An 18,829-nucleotide genomic window follows, 5' to 3' on the forward strand; every position below is an offset into this window, starting at 1 on the left:
TTAAAGCAAGTTTGTTTCTATTCCATACAACCTTATAGTTATTATTGTGCTTAGCAAATTTACCACATAAATTCTTATGTTCAAACCAACGTTTTGGTCAAGTTTGATCGAATTTTGAGAACGTTCAAAATTTAGCTATTTTGGACGGTTTTATTAAAGAAAGTTTTTTTTACTTTTACACACACTTGTAGTTATTATTACGCCTAACAAATTTAACACACAAATTCTTGGGTGTAGACCAACGTTTGGGTCAAATTTTGTCGAATTCTGATAAAATTCAAAATTTAGCTGTTTTGGACGGTATTATTAAAGCAAGTTTGTTTTCCTTTTATACAAACTTGTAGTTATTATTACGGTTAGATAATTTACCATACAAATTCTTGGGTCTAGACCAACATTTGGGTCAAGTTTCATCGATTTCTGAAAACGTTCAAAATTAAGCTTATTTGCACGGTTTTATTAAAGCAAGTTTGTTTCCTTTTTATACAAACATGTAATTATTATTACGCTTAGCAAATTTACCACACAAATTCTTATATGCAGAGCAACATTTTGGTCAAGTTTGGTCGAATTCTGAGAACGTTGAAAATTTAGCTATTTTGGACGGTTTATTAAAGCAAGTTTGTTTTTTCCTTTTACACAAACTAGTAGTTATTATTACGGTTAGAAAAATTTACCACACAAGTTCTTGGGTCTAGACCAACGTTTGGGTCAAGTTTCGTCGAATTCTGAGAAAGTTCAAAATTAAGTTGTTTTGCACGGTTTTATTAAAGCAAGTTTGTCTCCTTTTTATACAAACATGAAGTTATTATTATGCTTAGCAAATTTTTCATACAAATTCTTATGTCAAGACCAACGTTTGGTCAAGTTTCGTCGAAATTTGAGAACGTTCAAAATTTAGTTGTTTTGCAAGGTTTTATTACAGCAAGTTTGTTTCCATTTTATAAAAACTTGTAGTTATTATAATTTAAGCTTAGAAAATTCACCACACAAATTCTTATGTCCAAACCAACATTTGGGTGAAGTTTCGTCGAATTCTGAGAATATTCAAATTTAGCTATTTTGCACGATTTTATTAAAGTAAGTTTGTTTTTATTTCATACAACCTTATAGTTATTATTGTGCTTAGCAAATTTACCACACAAATTCTAATGTTCAGACCAACGTTTTGGTCAAGTTTGATCGAATTTTGAGAACGTTTCAAAATTTAGCTATTTTGGACGGTTTTATTAGAGAAAGTTTTTTTTCCTTTTACACACACTTGTAGTTATTATTACGCCTAACAAATTTAACACACAAATTCTTGGGTGTAGACCAACGTTTGGGTCAAATTTTGTCGAATTCTGATAAAATTCAAAATTTAGCTGTTTTGGACAGTATTATTAAAGCAAGTTTGTTTTCCTTTTATACAAACTTGTAGTTGTTATTACGGTTAGATAATTTACCACACAAATTCTTGAGTCTAGACCAACGTTGGGGTCAAGTTTCATCGATTTCTGAAAACGTTCAAAATTAAACTTATTTGCACGGTTTTATTAAAGCAAGTTTGTTTTCTTTTTATACAAACATATAATTATTATTACGCTTAGCAAATTTACCACACAAATTCTTATGTGCAGAGCAACATTTTGGTCAAGTTTGGTCGAATTCTGAGAACGTTGAAAATTTAGCTATTTTGGATGGTTTTATTAAAGCAAGTTTGTTTTTTCCTTTTACACAAACTAGTAGTTATTATTACCGTTAGAAAAATTTACCACACAAGTTCTTGGGTCTAGACTAACGTTTGGGTCAAGTTTCGTCGAATTCTGAGAAAGTTCAAAATTAAGCTGTTTTGCACGGTTTTATTAAAGCAAGTTTGTCTCCTTTTTATACAAACATGAAGTTATTATTATGCTTAGCAAATTTACCATACAAATTCTTATGTCAAGACCAACGTTTGGGTAACGTTTCGTCGAATTTTGAGAACGTTCAAAATTTAGCTGTTTTGCAAGGTTTTATTACAGCAAGTTTGTTTCCATTTTATAAAAACTTGTAGTTATTATAATTTAAGCATAGAAAATTCACCACACAAATTCTTATGTCCAAACCAACATTTGGGTGAATTTTCGTCGAATTCTGAGAATATTCAAATTTAGCTATTTTGCACGGTTTTATTAAAGCAAGTTTGTTTCTATTTCATACAACCTTATAGTTATTATTATGCTTAGCAAATTTACCACCCAAATTCTTATGTTCAGACCAACATTTTGGTCAAGTTTGATCGAATTCTGAGAACGTTCCAAATTTAGCAATTTTGGACGGTTTTATTTAAGAAAGTTTTTTTTCCTTTTACACACACATGTAGTTATTATTACGCTTAGCAAATTTAATACACAAATTATTGGGTGTAGACCAACGTTTGGGTCAAGTTTCGTCGAATTTTGAGAACATTCAAAATTTAGCTGTTTTGGACGGTATTATTAAAGGAAGTTTGTTTTCCTTTTACACAAACTTGTAGCTTTTATTACGGTTAGCAAATTTACCACACAAATTCTTGGTTCTAGACCAACGTTGGGGTCAAGTTTCGTCGATTTCTGAAAACGTTCAATATTAAGCTTATTTGCACGGTTTTATTAAAGCAAGTTTGTTTCCTTTTTATACAAACATGTAATTATTATTACGCTTAGCAAATTTACCACACAAATTCTTATGTGCAGACCAACGTTTTGGTCAAATTTGGTCGAATTCTGAGAACGTTGAAAATTTAGCTATTTTGGACAGTTTTATTAAAGCAAGTTTGTTTTCCTTTTACACAAACTAGTAGTTATTATTACGGTTAGAAAAATTTACCACACAAGTTCTTGGGTCTAGACCAACGTTTGGGTCAAGTTTCGTCGAATTTTGAGAACGTTCAAAATTAAGCTGTTTTGCACGATTTTATTAAATCAAGTTTGTCTCCTTTTTATTCAAACATGAAGTTATTATTATGCTTAGCAAATTTACCATACAAATTCTTATGTCAAGACCAACGTTTGGGTAACGTTTCGTCGAATTTTGAGAACGTTCAAAATTTAGCTGTTTTGCAAGGTTTTATTACAGCAAGTTTGTTTCCATTTTATAAAAACTTGTAGTTATTATAATTTAAGCATAGAAAATTCACCACACAAATTCTTATGTCCAAACCAACATTTGGGTGAATTTTCGTCGAATTCTGAGAATATTCAAATTTAGCTATTTTGCACGGTTTTATTAAAGCAAGTTTGTTTCTATTTCATACAACCTTATAGTTATTATTATGCTTAGCAAATTTACCACCCAAATTCTTATGTTCAGACCAACATTTTGGTCAAGTTTGATCGAATTCTGAGAACGTTCCAAATTTAGCAATTTTGGACGGTTTTATTTAAGAAAGTTTTTTTTCCTTTTACACACACATGTAGTTATTATTACGATTAGCAAATTTAATACACAAATTATTGGGTGTAGACCAACGTTTGGGTCAAGTTTCGTCGAATTTTGAGAACATTCAAAATTTAGCTGTTTTGGACGGTATTATTAAAGGAAGTTTGTTTTCCTTTTACACAAACTTGTAGCTTTTATTACGGTTAGCAAATTTACCACACAAATTCTTGGTTCTAGACCAACGTTGGGGTCAAGTTTCGTCGATTTCTGAAAACGTTCAAAATTAAGCTTATTTGCACGGTTTTATTAAAGCAAGTTTGTTTCCTTTTTATACAAACATGTAATTATTATTACGCTTAGCAAATTTACCACACAAATTCTTATGTGCAGACCAACGTTTTGGTCAAATTTGGTCGAATTCTGAGAACGTTCAAAATTTAGCTATTTTGGACAGTTTTATTAAAGCAAGTTTGTTTTTTCCTTTTACACAAACTAGTAGTTATTATTACGGTTAGAAAAATTTACCACACAAGTTCTTGGGTCTAGACCAACGTTTGGGTCAAGTTTCGTCGAATTCTGAGAAAGTTCAAAATTAAGCTGTTTTGCACGGTTTTATTAAAGCAAGTTTGTCTCCTTTTTATACAAACATGAAGTTATTATTATGCTTAGCAAATTTTTCATACAAATTCTTATGTCAAGACCAACGTTTGGTCAAGTTTCGTCGAAATTTGAGAACGTTCAAAATTTAGTTGTTTTGCAAGGTTTTATTACAGCAAGTTTGTTTCCATTTTATAAAAACTTGTAGTTATTATAATTTAAGCTTAGAAAATTCACCACACAAATTCTTATGTCCAAACCAACATTTGGGTGAAGTTTCGTCGAATTCTGAGAGTATTCAAATTTAGCTATTTTGCACGGTTTTATTAAAGCAAGTTTGTTTCTATTTCATACAACCTTATAGTTATTATTATGCTTAGCAAATTTACCACCCAAATTCTTATGTTCAGACCAACATTTTGGTCAAGTTTGATCGAATTCTGAGAACGTTCCAAATTTAGCAATTTTGGACGGTTTTATTTAAGAAAGTTTTTTTTCCTTTTACACACACATGTAGTTATTATTACGATTAGCAAATTTAATACACAAATTATTGGGTGTAGACCAACGTTTGGGTCAAGTTTCGTCGAATTTTGAGAACATTCAAAATTTAGCTGTTTTGGACGGTATTATTAAAGGAAGTTTGTTTTCCTTTTACCCAAACTTGTAGCTTTTATTACGGTTAGCAAATTTACCACACAAATTCTTGGTTCTAGACCAACGTTGGGGTCAAGTTTCGTCGATTTCTGAAAACGTTCAAAATTAAGCTTATTTGCACGGTTTTATTAAAGCAAGTTTGTTTCCTTTTTATACAAACATGTAATTATTATTACGCTTAGCAAATTTACCACACAAATTCTTATGTGCAGACCAACGTTTTGGTCAAATTTGGTCGAATTCTGAGAACGTTGAAAATTTAGCTATTTTGGACAGTTTTATTAAAGCAAGTTTGTTTTCCTTTTACACAAACTAGTAGTTATTATTACGGTTAGAAAAATTTACCACACAAGTTCTTGGGTCTAGACCAACGTTTGGGTCAAGTTTCGTCGAATTCTGAGAAAGTTCAAAATTAAGCTGTTTTGCACGGTTTTATTAAAGCAAGTTTGTCTCCTTTTTATACAAACATGAAGTTATTATTATGCTTAGCAAATTTTTCATACAAATTCTTATGTCAAGACCAACGTTTGGTCAAGTTTCGTCGAAATTTGAGAACGTTCAAAATTTAGTTGTTTTGCAAGGTTTTATTACAGCAAGTTTGTTTCCATTTTATAAAAACTTGTAGTTATTATAATTTAAGCTTAGAAAATTCACCACACAAATTCTTATGTCCAAACCAACATTTGGGTGAAGTTTCGTCGAATTCTGAGAGTATTCAAATTTAGCTATTTTGCACGGTTTTATTAAAGCAAGTTTGTTTCTATTTCATACAACCTTATAGTTATTATTATGCTTAGCAAATTTACCACCCAAATTCTTATGTTCAGACCAACATTTTGGTCAAGTTTGATCGAATTCTGAGAACGTTCCAAATTTAGCAATTTTGGACGGTTTTATTTAAGAAAGTTTTTTTTCCTTTTACACACACATGTAGTTATTATTACGATTAGCAAATTTAATACACAAATTATTGGGTGTAGACCAACGTTTGGGTCAAGTTTCGTCGAATTTTGAGAACATTCAAAATTTAGCTGTTTTGGACGGTATTATTAAAGGAAGTTTGTTTTCCTTTTACACAAACTTGTAGCTTTTATTACGGTTAGCAAATTTACCACACAAATTCTTGGTTCTAGACCAACGTTGGGGTCAAGTTTCGTCGATTTCTGAAAACGTTCAAAATTAAGCTTATTTGCACGGTTTTATTAAAGCAAGTTTGTTTCCTTTTTATACAAACATGTAATTATTATTACGCTTAGCAAATTTACCACACAAATTCTTATGTGCAGACCAACGTTTTGGTCAAATTTGGTCGAATTCTGAGAACGTTGAAAATTTAGCTATTTTGGACAGTTTTATTAAAGCAAGTTTGTTTTCCTTTAACACAAACTATGAGTTATTATTACGGTTAGAAAAATTTACCACACAAGTTCTTGGGTCTAGACCAACGTTTGGGTCAAGTTTCGTCGAATTCTGAGAAAGTTCAAAATTAAGCTGTTTTGCACGGTTTTATTAAAGCAAGTTTGTCTCCTTTTTATACAAACATGAAGTTATTATTATGCTTAGCAAATTTTTCATACAAATTCTTATGTCAAGACCAACGTTTGGTCAAGTTTCGTCGAAATTTGAGAACGTTCAAAATTTAGTTGTTTTGCAAGGTTTTATTACAGCAAGTTTGTTTCCATTTTATAAAAACTTGTAGTTATTATAATTTAAGCTTAGAAAATTCACCACACAAATTCTTATGTCCAAACCAACATTTGGGTGAAGTTTCGTCGAATTCTGAGAGTATTCAAATTTAGCTATTTTGCACGGTTTTATTAAAGCAAGTTTGTTTCTATTTCATACAACCTTATAGTTATTATTATGCTTAGCAAATTTACCACCCAAATTCTTATGTTCAGACCAACATTTTGGTCAAGTTTGATCGAATTCTGAGAACGTTCCAAATTTAGCAATTTTGGACGGTTTTATTTAAGAAAGTTTTTTTTCCTTTTACACACACATGTAGTTATTATTACGATTAGCAAATTTAATACACAAATTATTGGGTGTAGACCAACGTTTGGGTCAAGTTTCGTCGAATTTTGAGAACATTCAAAATTTAGCTGTTTTGGACGGTATTATTAAAGGAAGTTTGTTTTCCTTTTACACAAACTTGTAGCTTTTATTACGGTTAGCAAATTTACCACACAAATTCTTGGTTCTAGACCAACGTTGGGGTCAAGTTTCGTCGATTTCTGAAAACGTTCAAAATTAAGCTTATTTGCACGGTTTTATTAAAGCAAGTTTGTTTCCTTTTTATACAAACATGTAATTATTATTACGCTTAGCAAATTTACCACACAAATTCTTATGTGCAGACCAACGTTTTGGTCAAATTTGGTCGAATTCTGAGAACGTTCAAAATTTAGCTATTTTGGACAGTTTTATTAAAGCAAGTTTGTTTTCCTTTTACACAAACTAGTAGTTATTATTACGGTTAGAAAAATTTACCACACAAGTTCTTGGGTCTAGACCAACGTTTGGGTCAAGTTTCGTCGAATTCTGAGAAAGTTCAAAATTAAGCTGTTTTGCACGGTTTTATTAAAGCAAGTTTGTCTCCTTTTTATACAAACATGAAGTTATTATTATGCTTAGCAAATTTTTCATACAAATTCTTATGTCAAGACCAACGTTTGGTCAAGTTTCGTCGAAATTTGAGAACGTTCAAAATTTAGTTGTTTTGCAAGGTTTTATTACAGCAAGTTTGTTTCCATTTTATAAAAACTTGTAGTTATTATAATTTAAGCTTAGAAAATTCACCACACAAATTCTTATGTCCAAACCAACATTTGGGTGAAGTTTCGTCGAATTCTGAGAGTATTCAAATTTAGCTATTTTGCACGGTTTTATTAAAGCAAGTTTGTTTCTATTTCATACAACCTTATAGTTATTATTATGCTTAGCAAATTTACCACCCAAATTCTTATGTTCAGACCAACATTTTGGTCAAGTTTGATCGAATTCTGAGAACGTTCCAAATTTAGCAATTTTGGACGGTTTTATTTAAGAAAGTTTTTTTTCCTTTTACACACACATGTAGTTATTATTACGATTAGCAAATTTAATACACAAATTATTGGGTGTAGACCAACGTTTGGGTCAAGTTTCGTCGAATTTTGAGAACATTCAAAATTTAGCTGTTTTGGACGGTATTATTAAAGGAAGTTTGTTTTCCTTTTACACAAACTTGTAGCTTTTATTACGGTTAGCAAATTTACCACACAAATTCTTGGTTCTAGACCAACGTTGGGGTCAAGTTTCGTCGATTTCTGAAAACGTTCAAAATTAAGCTTATTTGCACGGTTTTATTAAAGCAAGTTTGTTTCCTTTTTATACAAACATGTAATTATTATTACGCTTAGCAAATTTACCACACAAATTCTTATGTGCAGACCAACGTTTTGGTCAAATTTGGTCGAATTCTGAGAACGTTGAAAATTTAGCTATTTTGGACAGTTTTATTAAAGCAAGTTTGTTTTCCTTTTACACAAACTATGAGTTATTATTACGGTTAGAAAAATTTACCACACAAGTTCTTGGGTCTAGACCAACGTTTGGGTCAAGTTTCGTCGAATTCTGAGAAAGTTCAAAATTAAGCTGTTTTGCACGGTTTTATTAAAGCAAGTTTGTCTCCTTTTTATACAAACATGAAGTTATTATTATGCTTAGCAAATTTTTCATACAAATTCTTATGTCAAGACCAACGTTTGGTCAAGTTTCGTCGAAATTTGAGAACGTTCAAAATTTAGTTGTTTTGCAAGGTTTTATTACAGCAAGTTTGTTTCCATTTTATAAAAACTTGTAGTTATTATAATTTAAGCTTAGAAAATTCACCACACAAATTCTTATGTCCAAACCAACATTTGGGTGAAGTTTCGTCGAATTCTGAGAGTATTCAAATTTAGCTATTTTGCACGGTTTTATTAAAGCAAGTTTGTTTCTATTTCATACAACCTTATAGTTATTATTATGCTTAGCAAATTTACCACCCAAATTCTTATGTTCAGACCAACATTTTGGTCAAGTTTGATCGAATTCTGAGAACGTTCCAAATTTAGCAATTTTGGACGGTTTTATTTAAGAAAGTTTTTTTTCCTTTTACACACACATGTAGTTATTATTACGATTAGCAAATTTAATACACAAATTATTGGGTGTAGACCAACGTTTGGGTCAAGTTTCGTCGAATTTTGAGAACATTCAAAATTTAGCTGTTTTGGACGGTATTATTAAAGGAAGTTTGTTTTCCTTTTACACAAACTTGTAGCTTTTATTACGGTTAGCAAATTTACCACACAAATTCTTGGTTCTAGACCAACGTTGGGGTCAAGTTTCGTCGATTTCTGAAAACGTTCAAAATTAAGCTTATTTGCACGGTTTTATTAAAGCAAGTTTGTTTCCTTTTTATACAAACATGTAATTATTATTACGCTTAGCAAATTTACCACACAAATTCTTATGTGCAGACCAACGTTTTGGTCAAATTTGGTCGAATTCTGAGAACGTTCAAAATTTAGCTATTTTGGACAGTTTTATTAAAGCAAGTTTGTTTTCCTTTTACACAAACTAGTAGTTATTATTACGGTTAGAAAAATTTACCACACAAGTTCTTGGGTCTAGACCAACGTTTGGGTCAAGTTTCGTCGAATTCTGAGAAAGTTCAAAATTAAGCTGTTTTGCACGGTTTTATTAAAGCAAGTTTGTCTCCTTTTTATACAAACATGAAGTTATTATTATGCTTAGCAAATTTTTCATACAAATTCTTATGTCAAGACCAACGTTTGGTCAAGTTTCGTCGAAATTTGAGAACGTTCAAAATTTAGTTGTTTTGCAAGGTTTTATTACAGCAAGTTTGTTTCCATTTTATAAAAACTTGTAGTTATTATAATTTAAGCTTAGAAAATTCACCACACAAATTCTTATGTCCAAACCAACATTTGGGTGAAGTTTCGTCGAATTCTGAGAATATTCAAATTTAGCTATTTTGCACGGTTTTATTAAAGTAAGTTTGTTTTTATTTCATACAACCTTATAGTTATTATTGTGCTTAGCAAATTTACCACACAAATTCTTATGTTCAGACCAACGTTTTGGTCAAGTTTGATCGAATTTTGAGAACGTTCAAAATTTAGCTATTTTGGACGGTTTTATTAAAGAAAGTTTTTTTTCCTTTTACACACACTTGTAGTTATTATTACGCCTAACAAATTTAACACACAAATTCTTGGGTGTAGACCGACGTTTGGGTCAAATTTTGTCGAATTCTGATAAAATTCAAAATTTAGCTGTTTTGGACGGTATTATTAAAGCAAGTTTGTTTTCCTTTTATACAAACTTGTAGTTCTTATTACGGTTAGATAATTTACCACACAAATTCTTGGGTCTAGACCAACGTTGGGGTCAAGTTTCATCGATTTCTGAAAACGTTCAAAATTAAACTTATTTGCACGGTTTTATTAAAGCAAGTGTGTTTCCTTTTTATACAAACATGTAATTATTATTACGCTTAGCAAATTTACCACACAAATTCTTATGTGCAGAGCAACATTTTGGTCAAATTTGGTCGAATTCTGAGAACGTTGAAAATTTAGCTATTTTGGATGGTTTTATTAAAGCAAGTTTGTTTTTTCCTTTTACACAAACTAGTAGTTATTATTACCGTTAGAAAAATTTACCACACAAGTTCTTGGGTCTAGACCAACGTTTGGGTCAAGTTTCGTCGAATTCTGAGAAAGTTCAAAATTAAGCTGTTATGCACGGTTTTATTAAAGCAAGTTTGTCTCCTTTTTATACAAACATGAAGTTATTATTATGCTTAGCAAATTTACCATACAAATTCTTATGTCAAGACCAACGTTTGGGTAACGTTTCGTCGAATTTTGAGAACGTTCAAAATTTAGCTCTTTTGCAAGGTTTTATTACAGCAAGTTTGTTTCCATTTTATAAAAACTTGTAGTTATTATAATTTAAGCGTAGAAAATTCACCACACAAATTCTTATGTCCAAACCAACATTTGGGTGAATTTTCGTCGAATTCTGAGAATATTCAAATTTAGCTATTTTGCACGGTTTTATTAAAGCAAGTTTGTTTCTATTTCATACAACCTTATAGTTATTATTATGCTTAGCAAATTTACCACCCAAATTCTTATGTTCAGACCAACATTTTGGTCAAGTTTGATCGAATTCTGAGAACGTTCCAAATTTAGCAATTTTGGACGGTTTTATTTAAGAAAGTTTTTTTTCCTTTTACACACACATATAGTTATTATTACGCTTAGCAAATTTAATACACAAATTATTGGGTGTAGACCAACGTTTGGGTCAAGTTTCGTCGAATTTTGAGAACATTCAAAATTTAGCTGTTTTGGACGGTATTATTAAAGGAAGTTTGTTTTCCTTTTACACAAACTTGTAGCTTTTATTACGGTTAGCAAATTTACCACACAAATTCTTGGTTCTAGACCAACGTTGGGGTCAAGTTTCGTCGATTTCTGAAAACGTTCAATATTAAGCTTATTTGCACGGTTTTATTAAAGCAAGTTTGTTTCCTTTTTATACAAACATGTAATTATTATTACGCTTAGCAAATTTACCACACAAATTCTTATGTGCAGACCAACGTTTTGGTCAAATTTGGTCGAATTCTGAGAACGTTGAAAATTTAGCTATTTTGGACAGTTTTATTAAAGCAAGTTTGTTTTCCTTTTACACAAACTAGTAGTTATTATTACGGTTAGAAAAATTTACCACACAAGTTCTTGGGTCTAGACCAACGTTTGGGTCAAGTTTCGTCGAATTTTGAGAACGTTCAAAATTAAGCTGTTTTGCACGATTTTATTAAATCAAGTTTGTCTCCTTTTTATTCAAACATGAAGTTATTATTATGCTTAGCAAATTTACCATACAAATACTTATGTCAAGACCAACGTTTGGGTAACGTTTCGTCGAATTTTGAGAACGTTCAAAATTTAGCTGTTTTGCAAGGTTTTATTACAGCAAGTTTGTTTCCATTTTATAAAAACTTATAGTTATTATAATTTAAGCATAGAAAATTCACCACACAAATTCTTATGTCCAAACCAACATTTGGGTGAATTTTCGTCGAATTCTGAGAATATTCAAATTTAGCTATTTTGCACGGTTTTATTAAAGCAAGTTTGTTTCTATTTCATACAACCTTATAGTTATTATTGTGCTTAGCAAATTTACCACACAAATTCTTATGTTCAAACCAACGTTTTGGTCAAGTTTGATCGAATTTTGAGAACGTTCAAAATTTAGCTATTTTGGACGGTTTTATTAAAGAAAGTTTTTTTTACTTTTACACACACTTGTAGTTATTATTACGCCTAACAAATTTAACACACAAATTCTTGGGTGTAGACCAACGTTTGGGTCAAATTTTGTCGAATTCTGATAAAATTCAAAATTTAGCTGTTTTGGACGGTATTATTAAAGCAAGTTTGTTTTCATTTTATACAAACTTGTAGTTATTATTACGGTTAGATAATTTACCATAGAAATTCTTGGGTCTAGACCAACATTTGGGTCAAGTTTCATCGATTTCTGAAAACGTTCAAAATTAAGCTTATTTGCACGGTTTTATTAAAGCAAGTTTGTTTCCTTTTTATACAAACATGTAATTATTATTACGCTTAGCAAATTTACCACACAAATTCTTATATGCAGAGCAACATTTTGGTCAAGTTTGGTCGAATTCTGAGAACGTTGAAAATTTAGCTATTTTGGACGGTTTTATTAAAGCAAGTTTGTTTTTTCCTTTTACACAAACTAGTAGTTATTATTACCGTTAGAAAAATTTACCACACAAGTTCTTGGGTCTAGACCAACGTTTGGGTCAAGTTTCGTCGAATTCTGAGAAAGTTCAAAATTAAGCTGTTATGCACGGTTTTATTAAAGCAAGTTTGTCTCCTTTTTATACAAACATGAAGTTATTATTATGCTTAGCAAATTTACCATACAAATTCTTATGTCAAGACCAACGTTTGGGTAACGTTTCGTCGAATTTTGAGAACGTTCAAAATTTAGCTCTTTTGCAAGGTTTTATTACAGCAAGTTTGTTTCCATTTTATAAAAACTTGTAGTTATTATAATTTAAGCGTAGAAAATTCACCACACAAATTCTTATGTCCAAACCAACATTTGGGTGAATTTTCGTCGAATTCTGAGAATATTCAAATTTAGCTATTTTGCACGGTTTTATTAAAGCAAGTTTGTTTCTATTTCATACAACCTTATAGTTATTATTATGCTTAGCAAATTTACCACCCAAATTCTTATGTTCAGACCAACATTTTGGTCAAGTTTGATCGAATTCTGAGAACGTTCCAAATTTAGCAATTTTGGACGGTTTTATTTAAGAAAGTTTTTTTTCCTTTTACACACACATATAGTTATTATTACGCTTAGCAAATTTAATACACAAATTATTGGGTGTAGACCAACGTTTGGGTCAAGTTTCGTCGAATTTTGAGAACATTCAAAATTTAGCTGTTTTGGACGGTATTATTAAAGGAAGTTTGTTTTCCTTTTACACAAACTTGTAGCTTTTATTACGGTTAGCAAATTTACCACACAAATTCTTGGTTCTAGACCAACGTTGGGGTCAAGTTTCGTCGATTTCTGAAAACGTTCAAAATTAAGCTTATTTGCACGGTTTTATTAAAGCAAGTTTGTTTCCTTTTTATACAAACATGTAATTATTATTACGCTTACCAAATTTACCACACAAATTCTTATGTGCAGACCAACGTTTTGGTCAAATTTGGTCGAATTCTGAGAACGTTCAAAATTTAGCTATTTTGGACAGTTTTATTAAAGCAAGTTTGTTTTTTCCTTTTACACAAACTAGTAGTTATTATTACGGTTAGAAAAATTTACCACACAAGTTCTTGGGTCTAGACCAACGTTTGGGTCAAGTTTCGTCGAATTCTGAGAAAGTTCAAAATTAAGCTGTTTTGCACGGTTTTATTAAAGCAAGTTTGTCTCCTTTTTATACAAACATGAAGTTATTATTATGCTTAGCAAATTTTTCATACAAATTCTTATGTCAAGACCAACGTTTGGTCAAGTTTCGTCGAAATTTGAGAACGTTCAAAATTTAGTTGTTTTGCAAGGTTTTATTACAGCAAGTTTGTTTCCATTTTATAAAAACTTGTAGTTATTATAATTTAAGCTTAGAAAATTCACCACACAAATTCTTATGTCCAAACCAACATTTGGGTGAAGTTTCGTCGAATTCTGAGAGTATTCAAATTTAGCTATTTTGCACGGTTTTATTAAAGCAAGTTTGTTTCTATTTCATACAACCTTATAGTTATTATTATGCTTAGCAAATTTACCACCCAAATTCTTATGTTCAGACCAACATTTTGGTCAAGTTTGATCGAATTCTGAGAACGTTCCAAATTTAGCAATTTTGGACGGTTTTATTTAAGAAAGTTTTTTTTCCTTTTACACACACATGTAGTTATTATTACGATTAGCAAATTTAATACACAAATTATTGGGTGTAGACCAACGTTTGGGTCAAGTTTCGTCGAATTTTGAGAACATTCAAAATTTAGCTGTTTTGGACGGTATTATTAAAGGAAGTTTGTTTTCCTTTTACACAAACTTGTAGCTTTTATTACGGTTAGCAAATTTACCACACAAATTCTTGGTTCTAGACCAACGTTGGGGTCAAGTTTCGTCGATTTCTGAAAACGTTCAAAATTAAGCTTATTTGCACGGTTTTATTAAAGCAAGTTTGTTTCCTTTTTATACAAACATGTAATTATTATTACGCTTAGCAAATTTACCACACAAATTCTTATGTGCAGACCAACGTTTTGGTCAAATTTGGTCGAATTCTGAGAACGTTGAAAATTTAGCTATTTTGGACAGTTTTATTAAAGCAAGTTTGTTTTCCTTTTACACAAACTAGTAGTTATTATTACGGTTAGAAAAATTTACCACACAAGTTCTTGGGTCTAGACCAACGTTTGGGTCAAGTTTCGTCGAATTCTGAGAAAGTTCAAAATTAAGCTGTTTTGCACGGTTTTATTAAAGCAAGTTTGTCTCCTTTTTATACAAACATGAAGTTATTATTATGCTTAGCAAATTTTTCATACAAATTCTTATGTCAAGACCAACGTTTGGTCAAGTTTCGTCGAAATTTGAGAACGTTCAAAATTTAGTTGTTTTGCAAGGTTTTATTACAGCAAGTTTGTTTCCATTTTATAAAAACTTGTAGTTATTATAATTTAAGCTTAGAAAATTCACCACACAAATTCTTATGTCCAAACCAACATTTGGGTGAAGTTTCGTCGAATTCTGAGAGTATTCAAATTTAGCTATTTTGCACGGTTTTATTAAAGCAAGTTTGTTTCTATTTCATACAACCTTATAGTTATTATTATGCTTAGCAAATTTACCACCCAAATTCTTATGTTCAGACCAACATTTTGGTCAAGTTTGATCGAATTCTGAGAACGTTCCAAATTTAGCAATTTTGGACGGTTTTATTTAAGAAAGTTTTTTTTCCTTTTACACACACATGTAGTTATTATTACGATTAGCAAATTTAATACACAAATTATTGGGTGTAGACCAACGTTTGGGTCAAGTTTCGTCGAATTTTGAGAACATTCAAAATTTAGCTGTTTTGGACGGTATTATTAAAGGAAGTTTGTTTTCCTTTTACACAAACTTGTAGCTTTTATTACGGTTAGCAAATTTACCACACAAATTCTTGGTTCTAGACCAACGTTGGGGTCAAGTTTCGTCGATTTCTGAAAACGTTCAAAATTAAGCTTATTTGCACGGTTTTATTAAAGCAAGTTTGTTTCCTTTTTATACAAACATGTAATTATTATTACGCTTAGCAAATTTACCACACAAATTCTTATGTGCAGACCAACGTTTCGGTCAAATTTGGTCGAATTCTGAGAACGTTGAAAATTTAGCTATTTTGGACAGTTTTATTAAAGCAAGTTTGTTTTCCTTTTACACAAACTATGAGTTATTATTACGGTTAGAAAAATTTACCACACAAGTTCTTGGGTCTAGACCAACGTTTGGGTCAAGTTTCGTCGAATTCTGAGAAAGTTCAAAATTAAGCTGTTTTGCACGGTTTTATTAAAGCAAGTTTGTCTCCTTTTTATACAAACATGAAGTTATTATTATGCTTAGCAAATTTTTCATACAAATTCTTATGTCAAGACCAACGTTTGGTCAAGTTTCGTCGAAATTTGAGAACGTTCAAAATTTAGTTGTTTTGCAAGGTTTTATTACAGCAAGTTTGTTTCCATTTTATAAAAACTTGTAGTTATTATAATTTAAGCTTAGAAAATTCACCACACAAATTCTTATGTCCAAACCAACATTTGGGTGAAGTTTCGTCGAATTCTGAGAGTATTCAAATTTAGCTATTTTGCACGGTTTTATTAAAGCAAGTTTGTTTCTATTTCATACAACCTTATAGTTATTATTATGCTTAGCAAATTTACCACCCAAATTCTTATGTTCAGACCAACATTTTGGTCAAGTTTGATCGAATTCTGAGAACGTTCCAAATTTAGCAATTTTGGACGGTTTTATTTAAGAAAGTTTTTTTTCCTTTTACACACACATGTAGTTATTATTACGATTAGCAAATTTAATACACAAATTATTGGGTGTAGACCAACGTTTGGGTCAAGTTTCGTCGAATTTTGAGAACATTCAAAATTTAGCTGTTTTGGACGGTATTATTAAAGGAAGTTTGTTTTCCTTTTACACAAACTTGTAGCTTTTATTACGGTTAGCAAATTTACCACACAAATTCTTGGTTCTAGACCAACGTTGGGGTCAAGTTTCGTCGATTTCTGAAAACGTTCAAAATTAAGCTTATTTGCACGGTTTTATTAAAGCAAGTTTGTTTCCTTTTTATACAAACATGTAATTATTATTACGCTTAGCAAATTTACCACACAAATTCTTATGTGCAGACCAACGTTTTGGTCAAATTTGGTCGAATTCTGAGAACGTTGAAAATTTAGCTATTTTGGACAGTTTTATTAAAGCAAGTTTGTTTTCCTTTTACACAAACTAGTAGTTATTATTACGGTTAGAAAAATTTACCACACAAGTTCTTGGGTCTAGACCAACGTTTGGGTCAAGTTTCGTCGAATTCTGAGAAAGTTCAAAATTAAGCTGTTTTGCACGGTTTTATTAAAGCAAGTTTGTCTCCTTTTTATACAAACATGAAGTTATTATTATGCTTAGCAAATTTTTCATACAAATTCTTATGTCAAGACCAACGTTTGGTCAAGTTTCGTCGAAATTTGAGAACGTTCAAAATTTAGTTGTTTTGCAAGGTTTTATTACAGCAAGTTTGTTTCCATTTTATAAAAACTTGTAGTTATTATAATTTAAGCTTAGAAAATTCACCACACAAATTCTTATGTCCAAACCAACATTTGGGTGAAGTTTCGTCGAATTCTGAGAGTATTCAAATTTAGCTATTTTGCACGGTTTTATTAAAGCAAGTTTGTTTCTATTTCATACAACCTTATAGTTATTATTATGCTTAGCAAATTTACCACCCAAATTCTTATGTTCAGACCAACATTTTGGTCAAGTTTGATCGAATTCTGAGAACGTTCCAAATTTAGCAATTTTGGACGGTTTTATTTAAGAAAGTTTTTTTTCCTTTTACACACACATGTAGTTATTATTACGATTAGCAAATTTAATACACAAATTATTGGGTGTAGACCAACGTTTGGGTCAAGTTTCGTCGAATTTTGAGAACATTCAAAATTTAGCTGTTTTGGACGGTATTATTAAAGGAAGTTTGTTTTCCTTTTACACAAACTTGTAGCTTTTATTACGGTTAGCAAATTTACCACACAAATTCTTGGTTCTAGACCAACGTTGGGGTCAAGTTTCGTCGATTTCTGAAAACGTTCAAAATTAAGCTTATTTGCACGGTTTTATTAAAGCAAGTTTGTTTCCTTTTTATACAAACATGTAATTATTATTACGCTTAGCAAATTTACCACACAAATTCTTATGTGCAGACCAACGTTTCGGTCAAATTTGGTCGAATTCTGAGAACGTTGAAAATTTAGCTATTTTGGACAGTTTTATTAAAGCAAGTTTGTTTTCCTTTTACACAAACTATGAGTTATTATTACGGTTAGAAAAATTTACCACACAAGTTCTTGGGTCTAGACCAACGTTTGGGTCAAGTTTCGTCGAATTCTGAGAAAGTTCAAAATTAAGCTGTTTTGCACGGTTTTATTAAAGCAAGTTTGTCTCCTTTTTATACAAACATGAAGTTATTATTATGCTTAGCAAATTTTTCATACAAATTCTTATGTCAAGACCAACGTTTGGTCAAGTTTCGTCGAAATTTGAGAACGTTCAAAATTTAGTTGTTTTGCAAGGTTTTATTACAGCAAGTTTGTTTCCATTTTATAAAAACTTGTAGTTATTATAATTTAAGCTTAGAAAATTCACCACACAAATTCTTATGTCCAAACCAACATTTGGGTGAAGTTTCGTCGAATTCTGAGAGTATTCAAATTTAGCTATTTTGCACGGTTTTATTAAAGCAAGTTTGTTTCTATTTCATACAACCTTATAGTTATTATTATGCTTAGCAAATTTACCACCCAAATTCTTATGTTCAGACCAACATTTTGGTCAAGTTTGATCGAATTCTGAGAACGTTCCAAATTTAGCAATTTTGGACGGTTTTATTTAAGAAAGTTTTTTTTCCTTTTACACACACATGTAGTTATTATTACGATTAGCAAATTTAATACACAAATTATTGGGTGTAGACCAACGTTTGGGTCAAGTTTCGTCGAATTTTGAGAACATTCAAAATTTAGCTGTTTTGGACGGTATTATTAAAGGAAGTTTGTTTTCCTTTTACACAAACTTGTAGCTTTTATTACGGTTAGCAAATTTACCACACAAATTCTTGGTTCTAGACCAACGTTGGGGTCAAGTTTCGTCGATTTCTGAAAACGTTCAAAATTAAGCTTATTTGCACGGTTTTATTAAAGCAAGTTTGTTTCCTTTTTATACAAACATGTAATTATTATTACGCTTAGCAAATTTACCACACAAATTCTTATGTGCAGACCAACGTTTC

Source organism: Sesamum indicum, linkage group LG10 (assembly GCF_026168435.1).
Source record: "Sesamum indicum cultivar Baizhima isolate 11 linkage group LG10, ASM2616843v1, whole genome shotgun sequence".
Taxonomy (NCBI): Eukaryota; Viridiplantae; Streptophyta; class Magnoliopsida; order Lamiales; family Pedaliaceae; genus Sesamum; species Sesamum indicum.